The sequence below is a fragment of the Coturnix japonica genome, chromosome 13, assembly GCF_001577835.2.
Source record: "Coturnix japonica isolate 7356 chromosome 13, Coturnix japonica 2.1, whole genome shotgun sequence".
Classification (NCBI taxonomy): domain Eukaryota; kingdom Metazoa; phylum Chordata; class Aves; order Galliformes; family Phasianidae; genus Coturnix; species Coturnix japonica.
The window spans coordinates 2,292,069-2,298,407 of NC_029528.1; positions in this window are offsets into that span (position 1 = coordinate 2,292,069).

Sequence of the window (6,339 nt, forward strand, 5' to 3'; positions counted from 1 at the left end):
ATACAAAGTGTATCCTACACAACTCCGCCATGGTTAGCAACCAATACATTGCCTTCTGCACACAATGACTTTTCCTCTGATCATCAGGCACCGTGGCAGAGACACAATCATGATGGAAAATGCATCACAGAGAACACACTGACTCACAGTGGGCAAAGGTATTTCTGCTTCACCTCTTACTGCTGCTAAAACACACTGCAAATTAATCTGTCTCAGTGATTACCAAATCAGAAAGTCAAAGGGACACGCACACGTGCCACAGAAAGTTTGAGTTATGCTTCTCTTCACTAGAACGTGTTAAACTGCTGTTGTGCTGTGTGCAAATAGTTGAGAGGTCACAGAGGATTATGTGGACATTTATGTTTCATTCTGGCTTATGTGTGTTCAATGATATCAACAAAATTGTTTCCATCTTCAGTAATGCTGCATTTGCTTCAAAAACATACTGAAATAATGATACATTTGTTAAATGCACACCTTCATCTTTTACTGGGATCACAGTTTTTCAAATTTTCAGCATTCAAATACTGAAATATTATCTTGAATGTGATGAAGCTTCTTGGTACAATGTATGGAAATGAAGAACAGGATGGACCATAGTTTGAGAACCTGATGCATTCCATCTCTCTCAGAACAAAAGCAGAACAATACTTTAACATGGGTGGATTTTGTCAGGGAGCCTGATACTTGGTGCACCTCCTGCTACATGAAACAAGGAGAATTGCTCTCTTTCCTCCCAACCAGTTTTACTTTGTCAAGAAAGGTGAACGTCATCTGTATTTCATCTATAAACTCTTAATGGAGGAATATCCCCTACAATGGTTGTTTCTCACTTTTGCACTGAAATTTTTACCTTACTGTTTTCCCCCCTTAGAAAGGCTTCTGTTTTTGAGAAGCATTCACACAGTTAAAGACTATGTGGTGTTACTGAATGCTTTTTCCTTTGGCATCATATGGTCTTCAAACTGCAGTGAAATGCAGTCTGTGAGATAATTAGCAGCTGTATTCAAGTACCTCAAGGGAAGATTCGAGTTCTGAATTTTGAGTGGATGTTTGTATAGAATCATAGAATCATCAAGATTGGAAAAGACCTAAAAGATCATCCATTCCAACCGTTCACCTATTACTAATAGCTCCCACTAAACCATGTCCCTCAACACAATGTCCAGTCTTTCCTTGAACTTTGAATATGTTCCATGTAATTCTGTCTTGTCACAGTCTATATAGGTTTTCTGTAACAAGAATAGAAAAAAAGTAACCACTGAGCCTAAAATACTTATGCTGGGAAAATAACTATTTTGTCTCAACATCTGCCACATCTTCTCCATTAAATTTAGAGACCGCTGCTGAACAGAGCATTACAAAGTACAGCTTTTACTGTGTCAGAACTGCACTACCCCACAGACAATATGGGAGGAAATCTGCAGCACTTCAGAATAATGCTTGATGTAAGGAGCTCGTCTAACTCAGTCTCTGTTCCTTAAAATCAGTCTTTTCACTTGGAAGAGGTATCTCAGCAGTTGAGCAGCAGTGGCATGTTTTTAAACGGTCATTTATAGGCAATCAATACTTATTTTTTGTATTTTCTGCAGAAAAACAAACAATAATCATAGGAACTATGCCTTCAACTGCAACAGTAAGTGCCACAGATGTTTCTGTACAGGGTAGTTATTTCCAATTACTTGTAGAAGTACTACCCCCCTCTCTTTCCAGTTTTCTTCTTGTAAGGAGGTTCCTGCTTGCATTATGATTGCCCATTTCAATGGTGTCACGTTTGCTAACCGGGCAGAGCAGTGGAGGTGTGCAGCATGCAGACAAATCATAGTTTCCTGGTATCAAAGCACTTAGCAGAACTCATTTGATTATCATCTCTGTGTACCCTTTTAAAACGCTCCTTTTCAGTGCGGTTCTAAAAGAATGTCATTCTTCTGTGGGGAAAACATCACATTTTAATACCAATCCTAGCTAGCATTACCCATCAGTAGCTCTCAGGAGGCCTTTCAGAAGTCAGTACCACTTCACAGATGAGGAATGTGACGTGTTCAGCAATAAGATTACTTCATTCACCCCAAATCACTTCGGCCAGCAGCACAGCCAGGAAGGAGCATGATCCAGATGTCTCCTGGGCTACAGTCAGATCCAGTTTGCCGCTTTATATAAAATCTATTTTATTTTTTGATCTGCAGAATTTGCTCTGCCCACCATTCACGTCTTATCTTGGAGCCTCTGATGTACTGCTTTTCTTTGTGAGCTCTTCCAAGAATTCTCTCCCACCTTCCGAGCTGAGATGCAGTGAATTAAATCTGCTTTTCTCGGCTCCAACTCCAACCTGGAGCTCATCTGGGCTTTTTCTGGCTTTGGTTACATTAAGCCCCCATTTTCCTACTTACTTTGAGCCCTCAAAATAAATTTTGAGATAGGATTAAACAGGAATACGCATTAGTAGAGTAAGAGATTTTAAAAATAGCTTGGCATCTAAATCTCAATTTAATCTCTTATAATTGTCCCAGTATTTGAGTTCAAGGCCTGGAGATGTACCAGCTTAGTGCTGATAAAGAAGAGCTGTGTGTAGCATATACTCTTCATAAGGACAAATTTGTGAAGTATTCTAAACTGTTTATTACACACGGAAGTTCTCATTAACTACAGTAAATCTGCCTTCTTAGAGGGCCTGTGTGATTTTTCTCACCCGTGTGTGTGTGCTGCACACAGTGAATCTCAGCTCATGGAAAGAGCTGCTACTGTTTGTTTCTGTCAGTCAGCACTTGGTTAATCCTGCCACAGCACTGGCACTGCTCCTGCACAGACAGCCTGGCAGCAAGTCACAGGCCAGAGAGCAAAACCAAAAGGGCCACACAGCTCTTATACTTAAGTGTAACACAAAATGCAACATGAAATAAGAAGAAATTAAGATGTGCCCTAATTTTAATGGTATGATTTTTTTGTTCCTCCCACAAGTGCCCACTCATGTTTTTTCTGATCTTTCACTACTATACGGATTCCTCATTTGTTATGTATACTGATTTCTGTAGTATGTCATTAGTTCACAGTGCATTCAATTAATTTAGACATCAATATTGGAGAAACTTAATTAGAACATGAGTGTGGTATTATTCCTATGAAATTATTTGCTTCTTTTCCCACTAGATATTGAACGAGCCAAAGTCATTGTTTGGTGTTTCAGTGTGTGAAGCCACAACTGCAGTTTTATGAGCACACTGCCCTGCTTTCAGCAGCCTCTCTTTTCCCTGTGCCCTTTTTCCCTTTGCAGGCTATTGCTGCACCCATACCAAGTCTTTGTGAGGCTGTTGTGCAGGAAAGGGATCCAAGTTCAAAATATGCATCTTTGGTCACGTTATTCTAGTCAAGATCGAGTCCTTCACCAGATTCACTGCACAACTCCACCAACTATTTGACCAGCACAGCTTAGGGAAAGATGCGGGACCAGAAACAAGCATCAGCACTGCAAAAAAAGGAGAAAAAAATAATAAAAACAAACCCCCCAGACCAAGACATGAATCAAGCTGTAAGGAATGTCTGTTTTGAAGCAGTTTTGAAGTAAAGCTGCAGAACACTTTGTAGATGAAACGTGCTTAGTTGTTAGGATAAAAGGCTACAGCCAAAGCTAAAAGTGGCTTCTAATTATACCGAATAAACGTATACAGAATTAGACTGTGTGTGTTCTAAATAGGTTTTAAACAGTGAATATTTAAATACTAGATATTTAATAATAAATCATACTAAGTAAATATTTTTAAATCTTTCATGCCTGTCATCCTGCTCACCAGGGAACAGCTCACAAGTGTTCTTTAGGAGAAAAGGGGTTTCATGGCCAATGGTGGATCACTAACTGGGATTTTCTCACCGCACCATGCTGAAAATAGCTTTTAGGTAAGATATTCCTCCTAACTTTTTTTGTACATTAGCTTTACTTTTGTTAAGGATGCTGTGGCTGGAAAACCTAAAAACCAGAAATAGCTGCAGAGCCATTATCTGTCAAAATAGATTTGAAGTTTTGCACAGGAGAAAATTCCTTTTGTTCAAGCTGTACGGAAGATTTTTCACCTGGCAACTGGTTTCCCTTAAACTGACAAGACATTAAAACATGAACTAAAAATAATCATTTTGGCTATTTCAGTTCAGGAAATTTCTGAGACTCGTTTTTCTAACTGAGTGTTATTACAGTCATGAAGGACTCCCACGTATGTAGCAGTCGTGTTTACAGCTATGGCTTCTGAACATGCCCTGGGGTTTCTGATGCTGAAAGTAAGCTTGCAGTGTTAATATATCCTTCTTAGAAATGGTCACAGAGATTTCATCCTCATCCGTTCACTGACAGCCCAAAGACACCCAGTTGTTTCAGAGGCAGGACCAGGCTCTACAGCCACTCCTGCTGGCCGGCCAGCTGAGCACAGGGCATGAGGTTCCTAGTGAGCCAGTATTGCCAGGGAGCTGTACAGACAGCACGCCGAAATGTGAGTAGTGCTGTGTGTTACCGCATACAGAAACAAACCCACGTCGGTTTGCAGTCTATAGGAGTCACTTGAACTTATATCTGTTCATTTCAAAGGTGCACACTGCTGGGTTATAAAGAATTTTCATCTGGTGCTGTTCAGTTTCTCTTCTCTACTTAAATTCTCTTTTATTTATTTATTTATTTATTTTGCTGTCCCACCTCCTTCAATATCATCTGGGATGTCTGGATCTTATTCTATTGCTGTGTAACCTAGTTCACTCTTTTTTGGCTCATCTTACCGAATTGGTACAGGGTCTTGATGGAAGGTGAGTTATTATTTTAGCTCCCAGTTCTAGGGTAGGTAAGGGCCCTAGAGCTTTATCTAATTATGCTGGAGAAAATATTCCCTTTAGGAGCAGGCTGCTGGCTGCAGACTGTCCCAGAATACTCCTCTGCTTTGTTAGATGGGGTTATGAATGGACTCTCAGAGTAGCTGTGGCAATGATACACCAATGCAAGATTTGTTCAGCTCCCCTTTCTCTCTAGAGCCAATATCTTTATTTCCAGATTGCATTTGTGTATGCTGCACTTCTTTTTAAGCTTCACATGCACAAGAAAAGACTGAAGTTCCTATAGTTGTGCTTATTAAGTGAAAAAGGCCAGGTGAGAAGGGTAGGAACCCTATACCAACAGAGGCATTCATCCTTCACTAATTCAGAACTTCTGATTTAAGCATTTATTTCTTGCTTAAGTAGAATCACCTGAAGCATTTTCTGATGGTCTCTGTTCCTCTCCCTTCATCATTCAGATGAAGAACAGACTCTTCTAACCTACCTAAATAAATGAGATGGCTGAAATAGATGGGTTAATACCCCTGTTAGTACCAAAAAATCTTGTCATAATTCTGAAAGATTATCCTCCATCCATCAATTTCCACTGTTGCTTTCAGCTGCCACAGCTTTATAATGGCAGCCAGTTCTGAAGTGAGTCACTGTGTAATGTCCCTTCATGCTGTCTGTTCTCCTAAAAGAAACCCAAATAAACACAACTAAGCCAAAACCAAATCAGTCCTGCAGGAAGTTCTCTAAATGTTTGTGACAGGATTTTGAAGGGTTAAAAATGCTTCTGAGGAATCCTAACAGCATAACAGATTGGCTATTTTACTTTCACTCATACAGTTCAATTTAAAGCTGCATTTCAAGTAAAAAACATAATTGTTCCAACTGGACACCTTCTGAAAATGTATCTGTGATTCAGTCAACACATCCTCACATCCCCAAGAGAAACGACTTCAGAGACTCAGGCAGATTTCTCACTAGGACATCAGATTTTAAAGGGCACAAGAGAACCAGGCAGAATTATCCTGTAGTGCCCTCTGAGCAGCTCAGCAGCCTTTCTGCAAATGCTGCCATTCAGCCACTGAAGGAGATCTTGGCTGCCAGCCTTTGATTTCTGTGTTCCCCATGAATGAATGAGGACCTTCATTTCGCTTGCTATGGCCAGTGTAAGTGCATCAGAAAAGCCTGCTGGTGAAGGCTGCACTGGGCTGTGCTAAACAAGCACTTTGTATTTGTTGTTTGAGTTTTTGTGGCGCTAATAGCGATGCCTGGTAGCACCACTAGCATTGTGGGTTTGTAGATGAGATCTTTATCGTTTCTTTTAAGATCTAATGAATAAGCTTTCTATGTGTTAGGGTACATTTTAGGTACGCTTTTAAAAATGAAGCGGAATGAGATATTAAAAAAAGAAAGTGCATCACAACTGCATTAATCGTCCTCCATCTGCTCTCTCTCAAATCTTTTTATGTCAGGAAATTGCCTATTGGATTTTTTATTTTTCTTAATGGATGTGGATGTGGCAAAGCCCAAATCCATTTCCCTTCC